Consider the following 18,567-nt stretch of genomic DNA (forward strand, 5'->3'; position numbering starts at 1 on the left):
GACGGCTCTTCTCGAATGAAGGTTCCTTTAAGTGACGTCATCCAAGATGGCGTCCCTTGAATTCCGATTGGCTGATAAGAATTCGTCTGAGGATGGATGTCGGGTCTTCAAAACTGTAAGTCGGATCTTCGGGGGTTAGTGTTAGGTTTTTTTAAGGATTTATTGGGTGGGTTTTATTATTAGCTTAGGGTTTAGGCTGAAAAAGAGCTAAATGCCCTTTTAAGGGCAATGCCCATCCAAATGCCCTTTTCAGGGCAATGGGGAGCTTAGGTTTTTTAGGTAGGTTTTATTTGGGGGGTTTGGTTGTATGGGTGGTGGGTTTTACTGTTTGGGGGTTGTTTGTATTTTTTTTTTTACAGGTAAAAGAGCTGATTTCTTTGGGGCAATGCCCAGCAAAAGGCCCTTTTAAGGGCTATTAGCAGTTTAGTTTAGGCTAGGGTTTTTTTTTATTTTGGGGGGCTTTTTTTATTTTGATAGGGCTATTAGATTAGGTATAATTAGTTAAAACGTTTATTTTGTGTAATTTAGTGTTTGTTTTTGTTATTTAGTTAATTGTATTTAATAAATGTAATTTATTTAATTCTAGTGTAAGGTTACGGTGTTAGTGTAACTTAGGTTAGGTTTTATTTTACAGGTAAATTTGAATTTATTTTAGCTAGGTAGTTAATAAATAGTTAATAACTATTTACTAACTAGTCTACCTAGTTGAAATAAATACAAACTTAGCTGTGAAATAAAAATAAAACCAAAGATAGATAGAATGTAACTATTAGTTATATTGTAGCTAGCTTAGGGTTTATTTTATAGGTAAGTATTTAGTTTTAAATAGGAATTATTTAGTTATTAATAGTAGGGTTTTTTTTAGATTTATTTTAATTACATTAAAATTAGTGGGTGTTAGGGTTACGTTAGGGTTAGACAGGGTTAGATTGGCCGCGAGTCTGCACAAGAGCTGCTGGTGCAATGCTGAATACGGAGAGCGTATTGCTCTCCGTATTCAGCGAGGTCTGGCAGACATGCTCCGCCCTGTCGGATCAGGTCCGCCAGACCTTTGTTAAATAGGGGCCTTAGTCTCTCATGGATACTGGCTTCACTGAATATACGAAAATAGTAAAGAGAGAGACCACGTTTGTTTTTAACCAATCATGTGGTGTTTCACGTTTTAAAACACCCTGCTTGTCTGCCAACAATTAAGCTATGATTACGGCTTGTACAGCTGAAACGTGTCAGCCATTGTGAACGACAAGCTCTGGGAATGAAGCTGTGATGATTTTCTGATGGATTGCCATTGTTGATTTTAATGTACACCAATAAAGAACTGATTTTACTGAATTGGAGGCCCGTCGTCTGTTTCTTTACTATTATCGTAGCTTCTATTATATATCACATGTTCCTTACTTACTAGACCCTTTATAGAGATGCACAAAAAGAAAAGAGTGACATTCAGAGGCGGCAACTGGTCCCTGCAAGAGGAGCAGATAATCTTTCATCCTTTTGTAGACAGGAAATTTATTTAATTTTCTAGTTATAGATTTAGGTAACTAATGGTTTCAATTCAGAATTAACTTGATTAGTTATTAGGAATAATCAAAGTAGAAAAAGATCTGGATGCGCAAAAAGAAAAAAGGAACTGCAACTAGTGTGAGATCCCAACAACACTTTTTATTAGCACGCAATTAAAATCTACTCCACAAATTTCCCAAATAAGTCAAGCACATAGCATCAAACATGAAGAGTATTCCGGTGCTTCTCTCACCGGCCTGTATCCTTGCAAGACTCGGCTGTGTGACGTCACCACCCGATCTACTGCCGCGAGATTTCAATCACACCTCTCTACTTCGTCAACTGTCAAACAGTTCTAGATTCAAGCATTCGGCGCCTCAACGCGTTTCCCCGCCCCTTCTGGCGGCTTTCTCAAGAGTACCAAAATGCTTACAAAAGGTTCCTATTTTGTAATGATGCGACTACTTGTGCCCCCCTGCTGTCAAAGAGTTAGCCTCTTCAAAATGAAACTATACTTAATTTGATATTATCCTTTTGTATCAGCTCCGGGCAATACACCAATACACCAATACATTTTTAGTACAAAATATACTACCATTATTAGCCTCCAACTTAGGCAATAATTATAACATCATATATAGCTACATTCAATTACATCATTCAATATACTTTAAAAACACCTCATTGAATAAAAAACATACTATTTTTTGATGATTGACGTTGTGCATAAAAACATTCAATTGTACAATAATTAATTATACACCAAGTGTTTTTGAAAAAATTATTTTAAAATACATTCTAACTGTATGTTAATATGTACACCGTCAATCCTATTAACAAAATTAAAAATAATTAATTCATTTACAGAATTGATTTATAATCTAGATTTTGTGCAAAACATTAAAACATAAAAGTATTCATCAAAACAGAGCTTAGAATATCTTCATTTAAATAAGTTTACTTATGTTCTAAAATAAATAATAAAAATATAAACTCTGGAATTGTCAAACGACTTATTAAGGGATGCTCCCATACCTTCTCTACACCTTTATTCACATTTCTAGAGATAGTGAATACTAATAATTTTTTTAGCACACTATATAAACGCTCCGTAATATCTATCTTCACATTCAAACCTTAGGAGCTGAGGGTGCCTAATTTGTGGATCCAAAAGGTTTCCCTCCTTCTCACTTTTAATAAGCGATCACCCCCCATATGGTCTTTGGGAACAATTTCTACTCCCCTTCAATGGTCAGACTAGAAGGACTCACAATTATGTTTTTCTGCAAAATGTCTTGGGACACTATGTTTTAAGATGATTTTTTAATATTTGCAGAATGTTCACTGAACCTTTTGATAGAATTCTTTTGGTCCTCGCCCACTATTGCAGGCCACACCCACATTCTAATAAATACACTACATACACCACTTTTACAGGATGATGAAATTTTTTACTTTAAATTCCTGCCCCGTTGTATTTGATTTAATTATTGATTCTTTGTGAGCTAATATTCTTACACATTGGGCAGCGAGATTTATTGCAATATATATGTTCCATTTAGTTTTAAAAACATTTTTTGGGGGTTAGTTTTTCGACGTCTCTATTTGTTTTATTTACACTCTCTAAGTTTACCTTGGGGCATCTAAATTCTTTAAATTAGTATTCTTTTTAAAAACCAAATTGGGTTTGCTGTCAAAGTACTTATTCAATAATGGATCACTTGTTAGCAACCGACCAATATTTATTGAGAACCCCTTTTACTTTGTTCACTCCCTCCCCATACTGAGTTATAAATTTTACTGTTGGTGGATTTTTATTTGCATCTATCAATTTTTTCTTGTTTCCAGTAACTTCTCCCCTATCATCCCATTTCTCAACAGCAGAACTTATTTCTGGTGAGATCTGTCTCATTGTATATGATCGTGATACAAATTTTTTACCACAAAATATCCGCCTCTTGTTTCGTAATCAGTGATTTTAGAACAGTTGCGCCTGATTCTTGTAATCTGGCTTTTTGGGATATTTTTCTATCCATTTACTGCTAATGCTCCGCTTTTCGCATGGAGCAGACCCATTACTGGTTCTACCATCTTTTCTAAAATTTTTTGTTAAAAATTCATTATTTTCTATAAAAATACTTAAATCTAAAAAATCAATGCATTGGGTTTGGATGTTACTGACCAGACTTACATTATACTCATTAAAATTTAAATACTCTAAAAAACTTATTAGCTTCATCCTCATGACCCCTCCCCAAATCATAAACAACATCATCAAAGAAAGCGCTTTAAAATACAATCTGTTCCTTATAAATATTACCTTCATTCCAAATTAATCTATCCTCAAACAATCCCATAAACAGATTTGCATATGATCGGGGCGAATTTCGTCCCCATCGCTGTACCAGCATTTCTGATGGTAAAATATTTTATCAAATAAAAAATAGTTATGCTCTTAACACATATCTGATGCATTTCTCAAGGAATTGTATTTGTTTGTTTGGGAACGTACCTTTTTTTGTTAGAAAATATCTACATGCACATCTACACCTAAATCAGTTTAATTTAGTGTAGAGGGATGTAACATCACATGTAATAAGGTACATCCCTTCTTTCCACTTCACATTCTTTAGTTCATGTATTAGACTGTATGCCTATCCCTTTAAGTGTGATTTCAAATCTGGAACTAGTGGGTTCTAGGAAATAATCAACATAACTAGAGATATTTGCAGTAAGGGAATCAATCCCAGAGACTATGGGCCTACCAGGTGGATTTATAAGCGTTTTATGTATTTTTGGTAGATGATACATTGTTGCAATTTTTGGATGGTCCTGGTATAAAAATTTGAATTCATCATTAGTTAATATTTTTTTCATCCCAAACCATTTCTTAACAATGTTTCTAGATCTTTCAAAAATATATTAGTTGGATCACTTTTTAATTTGTTATAAGTTTCAATATCCCCTAGCAAGCGTAGTGCTTCCATTACATATGTATCCCTATCTTGGATAACAATACCCCCGCCCTTATCTGCAGGGCGGTATACTTATATTTGTATTATCCATCAGTTTTTTCAAGCTCACTCTTTCATTTTTAGTCAAATTATCAGCTATCTCTGTGTCCACATTTAATTTCTCCAAATCCCTTTTCCACTAGATTTTTAAAAGTTTTAATATATTCTCCTTGGGCATAAGTTGGATAAAAGTGGACTGTTTTTTCTTATCACTATGGATACAGATTTCATTTTCTATTTTCACTGCTTTGTTCCATATTGGATTCTTTTTGTAGTGCATTTAGGGATTCTAAAGCATTAACATCATCCCCCATCAGAATCCCCTTATGTTTCTCTGCATATTTAGTCTCCTTATTAGCAAAAAACCTTTTTAATGTGATATTCCTATAAATCTTTGAAAGTCGATATAGACTTGGAATTTATCAATACTTTTGTTAGGGGCAAAAGACAATCCTCTACTTAAAAGAGTAAGTGAGCTATCATCCAGTGGGTGCTTGGATAAATTATAAATACTGGCTTGATTTTGATTCTTTAATTCCACCTTGCACTTTTTTGATTGCTTCTTTCTTCCCCCTCTACATCCCCGTTTTGACTGAATCTTCTTTTCCTGTGTTGTCTCTCTTGTTCCCTCACATAGTTCCCCTCCCCCCAGTATCTGTCTCCCCTGGGGTATTGGTTCTGTTCCCATCTCTGTTCCCTCCAAGATTCTGCATCTGCTTTCCACCTGGTCATGTTCCTTGGAGACTGAAAAGGGATTACAGGGGTTCTATTATTATATCCATTTTTACTATTTCTTGGTCTAGCTCCCTCATTATACACATCCCTATCAGGTACCTCGCAATACTTCAATCTATTTTGATAATCTGTCTACCAGACTTCCTTATTATTCTTTTCTCTGTTTCCTGGTTTGTTTTTATTTTTGTATCCAAACTCATTTCCTTTTTTCTTTGGTACATTACTCCATAGATTTATTATCTATATTGTCATTTCCAGGTTTACTTGGTATCTTTTGATTTTTCTTTTTCTGTACTACTTAAACATCTCTCTACTATTTACTCCATTTTTCTTATTCCCTGTATAAAAATTGATTCTCCCTGTTTTAGATTTCCAATTTATATTTCTGATCATTATTATAATCACATTGGCTCGCGTTTTAATTTATTTGCTTTGGAGATAATTATTTTCTTTAGTTAATTGTTCCACACCTTTAATATATTATTATATAGCGTTTTTAATTCATCTTTGATAAGCAGTGTTTCCATTTTATCCTCGATTTTACTAATTTCAATCTGTGTCTTTTCTAGTCTGCTTCTCCCCTATATCTAATGAGTGAGGTTTGATTGTGGCATATAGATATTACAGGTTTATATAGTGTCTAAAAAAATTTATTAGTATTCACTATCTCTAGAAATGTGATAACGGTTGTAGAGAAGTATGGGACCTCCCTTAATAAGTTCTTTGACATTTCAGAGTTTATATTTATTACTTTATTTTAACATAAGTAACTTATTTAATGAAATATTCTAACTCTGTTTTGAATGAATACTTTTAATGTCTTTAATCGTTTTGCACAAAATCTAGATTATAAACTCAATTCTGTAAATGAATTAATTATTTTTAATTTTTAATAGGCTTGACGTGTACATATTAACATACAGTTAGAATGTATTTTAAATAATTTTTCAAATCACTTGGTGTATAATTAACTTATTGCTACAATTGAATGTTTTATGCACAACGTCATCATCAAAAAATATATGTTCTTTATTCAATGAGGTGTTTTTAAAGTATATTGAATGAGGTAATTGAATGTACTATATATGATGTTATAATTATTGCCTAAGTTGGAGCTAATAATGTATTATATTTCTGTACTAAAATGTATTGGTGTATTGCGTGTATGCCCGGACGCTGATACAAAAGGATAATATCAAATTAAGTATACGTTTTCATTTGAAGAGCTACTCTTTTGACAGCAGGGGCACTAGTATCGCCCATCAGTACAAATAGGAGCCTTTTGTAAGCATTTGGTACTCTTGAGAAAGCCGCCAGAAGGGGCGGGCGAAACGCGTTGAGGCGCCGAATGCTTGAATCTGAACTGTTTGACAGTTGACGAAGTAGAGAGCGTGTGATTGAAATCTCGCCGGCAGTAGATCGGGTGGTGACGTCACACGCCGAGTCTTGCAAGGATACAGCCGTGAGAGAAGCACCGGAATACTCTTCATGTTTGATGCTATGTGCTTGACTTATTTGGAAATTTTGTGAGTACGATTTTAATTGCCGTGCTACAATAAAAAGTGTTGTTGGATCTCACACTATTGCAGTTCCTTTTTTCTTTTTGCGCTCCAGATCTTTTCTACTTTGGATTATTCTACTCGGCTGCCGGACAAACAGCCAACCCCCTGTGAGCAGCAGTTTGAAAGGTGACTGAAACAAAGTGTGTAACGCTGGAGGACATTTGCTACACTTTATAAAATCAAAGCTTATGGACATTACAGACATTTATATCAGTAAGAACATTGATCAATTGATTAGTTCATAAGTGTGTACTATTATTAAGATTACCGGAAATTTATTGATTCCTCTTTTTTTACTATTCATAATTTGGTTGAGACAAGCGCTTCTAGTTTCATATATCTATAGTTATTAGGAATACTTGTATTAATCATTCCTCATCCCTCCCTAGAGAATTGTTCTTTACAAACCGTGTTTGACTTTCAATTAATATATTTGGTCTGTTAAAAAAAAAATGTGTTTATTTCTACCTCCTAGTTATAAACATGTAACCTTAAACACAAAAGTAATTGTTTATATTTGCTAATCATATGTGCCATATAAAAATTCTGTCCTTTGATGCCTACAGAATATTCATTTGTGTACCTTTCCAACTATTTGAGCTGTGATAAATTTAGTTTAATCAATCATTATGTATTTAGGTTTTTAAAAGCAGGTGCTTAGCGTAAATCATTATGTTCTATGAGTGTCACTTACAGACCACATGTGGCAGTGTCCATTTTCTCCCATCTCCCTCCTACTAAAACTCCACCTCTCTTCCTCCCTCCTAGAAAATTGCCTACTCCATACATTGAAACTCCCTACTCTCTCCTGTAAAAATCCCCTCCTTCTTCCTCCCTGCCTGTAAAAACTCCCTAATTCTTGTCATCGCCATACATTTTAAAATTATCTTACATTCTTTTGGAATTTTTAATTTTAGTATCTTTGTCTCAAGCTACTTTTGTTTATATTGTATTGAGCTCAGCCGTACACGGGACTCAAACTCCAATCAGCATACGTGGTTGGGCCACAGTGTTTGCTTCACTATATGAGTTGGCAAGCTTCTGCTCAGCTGCAGTGGGCGACTCGCATCACGATGTGGATATTATCAACTCATGAGAACTACGTGCGGTGAGTCTGGCATGGTTCCAGATTTCATTTCTAATTTATTTCTTTAGTCCCCCATAGAATCCTGTTCTTATCTTGGTAGAGCAGAATTAATTTTCAGGCATGCTTTGGAGAGGACCAGTGAAATGCATAGTTTAAATCTCAGGATTTTCCAGCATTGAGGATTTAAGTACTTATGACATGATCCACAACCAAGCTTAGTTGCTGTGCAATGATAAACATACACTGCAGTTCTTTAGATTTACCTTGTATACCTATTATCACAGCTATAGGCTGTTGCTTTAAATAAATATTGTTGCATATGATTAATGGACCATTACATACCAGCTAAAATTACAGAAGCAACAATAGCTTAATAAAAAGACAATGCACACAGTACATACAACATATTCTTTTTCCTTTGATCTCTCACCCTTCTCTCATCTATGTACCTGCCTAAATGTCCCTATAGCACTCGTAATCTCACAAGCCCCTCATGTTCTGTACACCACCTTTACACAACAGCGTAAGACAAGATCTCTTAAGCACCTTCTCATTGTGTGTATAGATCACCATTGGGCAAGATTACAAGTCGCACGTTATGAGGTTTCCGCACGCAATATTGGTCTTTTTGCCAATCAATTTCTATTTGACAGCTATTACAAGTCTTGAAAAAATCACAATTGCCTGCACGCAATTCGCCTATTACGCAACAATCCTTTCCACGCTCAAAGAGCTGTACTTAACAGTTTTGAACAACATAAGCTGTTTCACAAAACATCTTCAACGACTACCATTACAAAGTAAGTTACACCTAATTTTAACACTGTCTAATAAAAAATAATTTAAAAAAAATATATTGCACACAAAATGTTATAAGGGCCTCAAAGATAGGAGATCTTTGGGTGTTAGAAATAAAAGCATTACAGGGATTTTACCATTGCCATACCATACACATACATAGAGAAACATGGATTTATATGTATAGAGATAGGTTTTAACTATGCGAGATAATGAACAGATTTTACATTACAATATATGCACATTAAACAATATCTCAGAGGGATTTTCAAAGAGATATCCGCATATAGATCTCGAGCTATCTAGACATATTTATATACCATACTACTGTACATATCTTGCTATAAATAAATATATCAGTCTAAAAAATCATCACAGAAAATTCAAACACAAAGAGGCGCCCAATGTGTGTATCTATAGCGGTATTTCCAAATAGCACAGCCCGTATCTATACAAAGGGTACTCACAATTTCGCAGAGCACACCACATGTGCTTGTAGACATGGGCTGGTTATTAGAGCTAACCAGCTGGCTCTCTCCGGTACTCACTCTCCCCACTTCAACCGGTATGGTAGTGACAGGTCTCACTCTTTAAGGATATTGCAGGCAATGATTATAATAAACAAAGTCCTTTTTTGCTTTATACACTGCAAACAAAGGCTGCACACAGTGATCCTTAAAAGCAAGCATAATAGCAATATTTCATCAGCTTGGTTTTGCTACCGCGTTTCTCGGCTCTCCCTGGCCGTCTTCATCAGGCATAATTGTACAAACATTCAAACCGGCTTATATTGCCGCCTCACTACCATACCTCTGAACACTCTCCCCCACTGGGGGGTGTGTGATTTTAGACCTATCACCATCTGATTTACCTAAGGTGTATACTCAACCTTCACAGTTGTTAACCTTAACCCTATTAATGTGAGATTACTTGTGCTCTAGATATCACCAGTTAAATCGATCATAAGTTGACCCACCTATCATCTACCCTGTGTTTAGCACAGTGTCACATGTGAACCATAGTATTGCATTTATAAATATGTTAAATGTATTAACATTTATAAATATGTTAAATGCTATATTTGCTATATCGCTAGACCTTATGCATTTATAATACCACCTTTGATTGTAAACTAGATTGGGGCGTCGTTCACCTCTAATGCACAGCAGATAGATAGTTGTTGCTACTGTTTTAATACATTTGATTTTGATTTTCAATATGATACAGTGACGATCAACTGGGATACTTAATTTTTGTTAAAACATCGCTAACGCACCCGCCTTATTTTTTAAAAAGCGCTAGTTATAACTAAATTAAATCATATATACTGTTTCTTATACGAAATACTAACTATTAAAATGATACAGTGCAGCGAATAATGATAATTCATTAATCTCGACTCGTGAAATAAAAGATGCTGATGTGTCCTGTGTCTATCTACCTTATAAAAATTATATCATAAAAATAATTCATTTGTTCTACTAACCTAGTTAATTAAAAGTAAATACTTTATTATATACACTACGTATAAATAATGGTAAACTATATAGTTATCTAATTTTACTATTATATACAATCTAGTGAGTGACCATAGTGATGCCTTGTTAATGATAAATATTTCATATGCTCTTACTTCCTACTGAATAACGGATGCTGTCTTGTGCTCAACACAGTGTATGATCCAATATTCATTAATACCTATAATTAAATATGTCAATATATATATATAGTGTTCAATAATTGTGCTAGAAAAAAACCAGGTGTGTGTATATCATGATATTATTAAATCATTATATAATATCCAAGTTATATAGACCTAAATAAACTACTAATGTGTGACTAATATAATAATGTGGCAATTATAATGTAGTGAATACTATGAACAGAGCATAATCAATTCTACTGTTCCAAACCTAAGCAGACCTATAACTAAATGGATAACATTCCAATAGATAATTCTAAAGAACATGTAGAAAAAAATATATAGAGGATAAAGAAATATAGTTGTGACCTAGAATATTACTGTGAACAATACTTATATTAAAATGTATACAGTCAAAGGGACCTAAAGCTGATATCCCATCAATCCATACTAATTAATATTGGATGTAAAATATACAATTGAAGCTATCGTGTCACACATACAAATGTCTAACCCAAATGGTTGACTTGACCTAGGAATACAATGTGTCTAAAAAACTAGCTAGATAACAAATGTTAAAAGTCGACTAATATATTAGTGTCCCATCCTAAATATTGTCTAGGGCACAGTACCACCAAAAAACACACACACACCACAAAACAAAAACATACAGTCTGACCCATAAAATAGAACCTTACTACCTGATTAAATAAAAAAAAACATAACTATAACTATCGCTTTTTAAAATAGCGGTCTCTTAGCAATGTTTTAACAGAAATTAAGTATCCACTCTGATCGTCACTGCATCATATTGAAAATCAAAATCAAATGCTATTAAAACAGTAGCTATCTATCTGCTGTGCATTAGAGGTGAACATGCCCCAATCTAGTTACAATCAAAGGTTGGTATTATAAATGCATAACGTCTAGCGATATTAACAATATACATTTAACATATTTATAAATGCAATACTATGGTTCACGTGTGACACTTGCTTAAACACAGGGTAGATGATAGTGGTCAACTTATGATCGATTTAACTGGTGATTATCTTAGAGCCACAAGTAATCTCACAGTTAATAGGCGTTAGGTTAACAACTGTGAAGGTTTGAGTATACACCTTAGGTAAATCAGATGGTGATAGTCTAAAATCACACACACCCCCAGTGGGGAGGAGTGTTCAGAGGTATGGCTTGTGAGCGGCAATATAGCCGGTTTGCTATATTTGTACAATTATGCCCTGATGAAACGTCCAGGAGAGCCGAGAAACGCGTAGCAAAACCAACTGATAAATATTGCTATTTGCTTGCTTTTAAGGATCACTGTCGTGCAGCCTTTGTTTGCACGTGCATAAACAATAAAGGACTCTGTTATATTATATCATTGCCCTGCATATCCTTAAGGAGTGAGCCTGTCACTACCATACCGTTGAAGTCGGGGGAGGAGAGTGAGTACCGGTGAGAGCCAGCTGGGTTAGCTCTAATAACCAGCCCGTCGTTCTACAAGCACATTGGGTGTGCTCTGCGGACTATTGTGAGTATCCTGCTGTATAGATTACGGCCGGTGCTATTTGGAAATACCGCTATAGATACACACATTGGGCGCCTCTTTGTGTTTGAATTTCTGCAGATCCGCCATTCAGAGGTTGAAGAGGGGAGAGTGCTGCCTGAATCCTTTGGTGTTGCCGTTATCGTTTTGAAGACATTATATCTCATTGTTCACACTTTGAAATTTCTGATACAAACTGGACATTTATTATTATTTTATATTGGTATTATGTTTGAATTTATTTTTTAATGTTTATTTTTTAATGAGGTTTCACCTTCCATTTAGATATTATGGTACTATGTGGATTGGTTAAAATCTATTTTGAGGTTATATATGTAATGATATTAATCCACCTTCTTACGTATATATTGTATACTAGCGCCCTCTAGTGTTTGTTCTCAATCTCTAGCTGACTAAAAATCATCACATATATAGAGAAATATTTATTTAGAAATAAATAGAACATATTTCGTTACGAAAACATTTTCGCAATATGAAATATTTGCATTTTCATGTACACTATAACCATACGTTATGGGCATTGTGCAACAGATTAGTTTTTTTTTCTTTTCTTTTTGTCTTCTCCATTGATTTCTATGGGAAATATGTGAATGTGCACACAATTTGTCTGTTTGGAATATGCAGGTTAACGCGCACGCAACAACCAAATTCGAAGAAGCCATAACGCTTGCAGTGTTTTCATAAACTGATTTGCCGCGCGACTTGTAATCTTGCCTATAAATGGGCTTTAAGGGTTATATTGATTCATACATACAGTATATTTAAAAGATCTGGGCTTTTTCATGAAGCCTGACTCAAGCCAATAAACTCTGTATTTTTTTTAATGTCATTTGTAAATTTGTAACTCTTAAGAACAAGCATTCTCCTCTCTAAATTAATTGTACATCTTATTGTACTGTTCTCTGTACCCTAATGATCACACATTTAGTTCTGTAGAAAATTGCAGGGATATAAAGATAAATTATAATAATAATGGGTTAATTATTGTAAAAAGTTGTTAATCTTTTTGCCATTAACACCACTGAAGCTTGGAATAGTTATCTCTATACAACAACAGGAAATCATCACCCTAACCCCATTTTTCCATTTAAAAAATTAAATGTTCATAATATGGCAGGAGTAATCTCAGTCACCTAGATTACGAGTTTTGTCGGTAAAGCTGTGCGGGGCTAACACTCAGTTTCAGCTCACCGCTCACCTACAAACAACGCTGGTATTACAGGATTTTTTCAACCCGGCGTTAGCCTCTAAAAAGTGAGCGAAGAGCAAAATTTTGCTCCACATCTCACCTCAATACCAGCACTGCTTACGGTAGCGGTGAGCTGGCTAAACGTGCTTGTGCACGATTTCCCCATAGGAAACAATGGGGCAGAATCGGATGAAAAAAGCAGCGTTCAGCTCCTAACAAAGCCCCATTGATTCCTATGAGGAAATAAAAGTTATGTCTACACCTAACACCATAACATGAACCCCGAGTCTAAACACCCCTAATCTTACACTTATTAACCCCTAATCTGCCGTCCCCGACATCACCGACACCTACATTATATTACTAACCCCTAATCTGCCACTCCGGACACCGCCGCCATCTAAATTATACTTATTAATCCCTAATCTGCTGCCCCCAACATCTCCGACACCTACATTATATTTATTAACCCCTAATCCTGCCGCTCCGGGACACTGCCGCCCACCTACATTATACTTATGAACCCCTAATCCGCTGCCCCCAACATCGCCGCCACCTACATTATAGTTATTAACCCCTAATCTGCCCCCCCAACATCGCCGCAACTATATTAAATGTATTAACCCCTAATCTGCCGCTGGCAATGTCACTGCCACCCTATAATAAAGTTATTAACCCCCTAAACCTAAGTCCTAACCCTAACACCCCCTAACTTAAATATAACTTTAAATTAAATCTAAATAAAAATAACTACCAATTAAATAAATTATTCCTATTTAAACTAAATACTTACCTATAAAATAAACCCTAAGCTAGCTGCAATATAACTAATAGTTACATTGTATCTAGTTTAGGGTTATTTTTATTTTTACAGGCAACTTTGTATTTATTTTAACTAGGTACAATAGTTATTAAATAGTTATTAACTATTTTAACTAACTACCTAGTTAAAATAAAGACTAATTTACCTGTAAAATAAACCCATAACCTAAGTTACACCTCTATAACCTAACACTACACTATAATTAAATTGCTTACCTAAACTAACCCTACTATTAAATACAATTAAATTAAATAAACTAACGTACCGGAAAAAAAACCCCACTAAACTTACAAAAAATAATAAAATAATTACAATTCTTTTTAAACTCAATTACACAACTTATCTAATCCCCCTAATAAATAAAAACAGCCCCTAAAATTAAAAGCCCTACCCTATACTAATTACAAATAGCCCTTAAAAGGGCCTTTGTGGGGCATTGCCCCAAAGTAATCAGCTCTTTTACCCTGTAAGAAAAAATACAATACCCCCCAACATTAAAACCCACCATCCCACACACCTAACCCTACTCTAAAACCACCCAATCCTCCTAATAAAATCTAACCACTAACCCCTTGAAGATCACCCTACCTTGAGACGTCTTCACCCAACCAGGAAGAAGTGGTCTTCCAGAGGGCAGAAGTCTTCATCCGATCCGGGCAGAAGAGGGGACCTCCAGATGGGCAGAGAGTCTTCATCCAGCCGAATCTTCTACTTACATCCATACCGGAGTGGGGCAGGTCCATCTTCAGCCAGCCGAAGCGGAGCATCCTCCTTCCAACGACATCCCAATGAAGAATGACGCGTTCCTTTAAATGACTGTCATCCAAGATGGTGTCCCTTGAATCTCCGATTGCGCTGACTAGGATTCCTTTCAGCCAATCGGAATTAAGGTAGGAAAAATCCTATTGGCTGATGCAATCAGCCAACTAGCGATTGAGCTTCGCATTCTATTGGCCTGATTGCGAACAGCTATAGAAATGTGAGCTCAATCCTATTGGCTGATTGGCGATAACTACTGACTTTTAAATGCGGTAGGAGTCTTGACAGGAGAGGGTGTACCGCTCACTTCTTCCAAGACTCGTAATACCGGCATTGGGAAAATCCCATTAAAAAGTTAGATTACGCAATTGATGTAAGGGGATTTTCGGTATGCTCGAGTCGCGGAAAAAAAAGTGAGCGGTACACCTGTACCTGCCAGACTCGTAATACCAGCAGGCGTTAAAAAGCAGCGTTGTGACCTCTCAACGCTGCTTTTTAATGCTAACGCAAGACTCGTAATCTAGCCGAGTGTATTTTAGGCAAGCACAAAACCAATGTTAGTATTTGAAAAATTTTAAGGAAATTTTGAAATATGTTATCTGGGGATATCAATGGGTTTTTAACGTATAAAGAATATGGATTGTAATCAGCCAAACCAGACTGGATAGGGACATATTTCATGGCAGAAAATACAAGAGAAACAACGAGTCATTCAAAAGAACAAGGTAGTTATAAAAATCCAAAAATCTTTATTGTGGCATAGGATACAAAAAGATAAAATGTAAGATGCAGCAGGTAGTGAGCTGTCTTATGTGTTTCGGCCGTGAGGCCTTATTCATAGACAAAGTAGACACTAATAGATACAGACTTAAATACAATTAAAAACAAAATGATTGAAACAAAGTAGAAAATATTTCAAATTTTAAAAATAATAATTGTATCATTTGAACCCTCTATGTACAGAGTGAAACAACCTTGACCATAGAGATTATATGATATATGCAATCACATAGGCCTAGATTTAGAGTTGGGCGGTAGCCGTCAAAACCAGCGTTAGAGGCTCCTAACGCTGGTTTTTACCGCCCTCTGGTATTTGGAGCCAGTCATTAAAGGGTCTAACGCTCACTTTCCAGCCGCGACTTTTCCATACCGCAGATCCCCTTACGTCAATTGAGTATCCTATCTTTTCAATGGGATCTTTCTAACGCCGGTATTTAGAGTCGTGGCTGAAGTGAGCGTTAGAAATCTAATGACAAAACTCCAGCCGCAGAAAAAAAAAACAGTAGTTAAGAGCTTTCTGGGCTAACGCCGGTTTATAAATCTCTTAACTACTGTGCTCTAAAGTACACTAACACCATAAACTACCTATGTACCCCTAAAACCGAGGTCCCCCCACATCGCCGCCACTCTATTAAAAATGTTTAACCCTATCTGCCGACCGCACACCGCTGCCACCTACAATATCCCTATGAACCCCTAATCTGCTGCCCCTAACACCGCCGACCCCCTATATTATATTTATTAACCCTAATCTGCCGCCCCTGCTATCGCTGACCACCTGCATATTATTATTAACCCTAATCTGCCACTCCGATACACCGCTGCCACCTACATTTATAGCTATGTACCCCTAATCTGCTGCGCCTAACACCGCCGACCCCTATATTATATTTATTAACCACTAATCTGCCCACCTCAACGTCGCCTCCACCTGCCTACACTTATTAACCCCTAATCTGCCGAGCGGACCGCACCCGCTACTAATAATAAGTTATTAACCCCTAATCCGCCCTCACTCCCGCCTCAATAACCCCTATAATAAATAGTATAACCCCTAATCTGCCCTCCCTAACATCGCCGACACCTAACTTCAATTATTAACCCCCTAATCTGCCGACCGAATCTCGCCGCTACTGTAATAAATGGATTAACCCCTAAAGCTAAGTCTAACCCTAACACTAACACCCCCCCTAAGTTAATATAATTTAAATCTAAACGAAATAAATTAACTCTTATTAAATAAATTATTCCTATTTAAAGTTAAATACTTACCTGTAAAATAAACCTCTAATATAGCTACAATATAATTATAATTATATTATAGCTATTTTAGGATTTATATTTATTTTACAGGTAAACTTTGTATTTATTTTAACCAGGTTAAATTAGCTATTAAATAGTTAAGAACTATTTATAGCTATAATAGTTAAAATAATTACAAAATTACCTGTAAAATAAATCCTAACCTAAGTTACAATTAAACTAACACTACACTATCAATAATTAATTAAATACAATACCTACAATTATCTACAATTAAACCTAACACTACCTATCAATAAATTAATTAAATAAAATACCTACAATTATCTACAATTAAACCTAAACACTACACTATCAATAAATTGATTAAATACAATCATCTACAAATAAATACAATGAAATAAACTAACTAAAGTACAACAAATAAAAAAGAACTAAGTTACAAAAAATAAAAAAATATTTACAAACATTAGAAAAACTATTACAACAATTTTAAACTAATTACACCTACTCTAAGCCCCCTAATAAAATAACAAAGCCCCCCAAAATAAAAAAAATGCCCTACCCCTATTCTAAATTTAAAAGTTCAAAGCTCTTTTACCTTACCAGCCCTGAACAGGGCCCTTTGTGGGGCATGCCCCAAAGAATTCAGCTCTTTTGCCTGTAAAAAAAAACATCATACAATACCCCCCTCAACATTACAACCCACCAAACACATACCCCTAATCTAACCCAAACCACCCCTTAAATAAACCTAACACTAAGCCCCTGAAGATCTTCTTACCTTATCTTCACCATGCCAGGTTCACCGATCTGTCCTCGGAAGTCTTGATCCAAGCCTCGGAAGTGTTGATCCAAGCCCCAAGCGGGGGCTGAAGAGTGACGTCCATCCTCGGGCTGAAGTCTGGATCCAAGTGGCGGCTGAAGAAATCCATCATCTGGCTGAAGTCGGAAGTCCATCATCGGGATGAAGTCTTCTATCAAGCAGCATCTTCCATTCTTCTTTCTTCCGGAGCGGAGCATCTTCTTCCCTAGTCGACGTGGATCCATCCTCTTCTAAGCACGCCTTGGTGGGGGGTATTGTATGTGTTTTTTTTTTTTACAGGCAAAATAGCTGAATTCTTTGGGGCTTGCCCCGCCAAAGGGCCCTGTTCAGGGCTGGTAAGGTAAAAGAGCATTGAACTTTTTTAATTTTGAATAGGGTAGGGCTTTTTTTATTTGGGGGTCTTTGTTATTTTATTAGGGTGCTTAGAGTCGGAGTAATTAGTTTAAAATTGTTGTAATTTTTTCTAATGTTTGAAAATATTTTTTTATTTTTTGTAACTTAGTTCTTTTTTATTTTTTGTACTTTAGTTAGTTTATTTAATTGTATTTATTTGTAGGAATTGTATTTAATTTATTTATTGATAGTGTAGTGTTAGGTTTAATTGTAGATAATTGTAGGTATTTTATTTAATTAATTTATTGATAATGTAGTGTTAGGTTTAATTGTAACTTAGGTTAGGATTTATTTACAGGTAATTTTGTAATTATTTTAACTAGGTAACTATTAAATAGTTATTAACTATTAATAGCTATTTGTACCTGGTTAAAATAATTACAAAGTTGCCTGTAAAATAAATATTAATCCTAAAATAGCTACAATATAATTATAATTTATATTGTAGCTATATTAGTGTTTCTTTTACAGGTAAGTATTTAGCTTTAAATAGGAATAATTTATTTAATAAGAGTTAATTTATTTCGTTAGATTTAAATTATATTTAATTTAGGGGGGTGTTAGGGTTAAAGTTAGACTTAGCTTTAGCGGTTAATAAATTTATTATAGTAGCGGTGAGCTCC

Source organism: Bombina bombina, chromosome 2, assembly GCF_027579735.1.
Source record: "Bombina bombina isolate aBomBom1 chromosome 2, aBomBom1.pri, whole genome shotgun sequence".
NCBI lineage: Eukaryota > Metazoa > Chordata > Amphibia > Anura > Bombinatoridae > Bombina > Bombina bombina.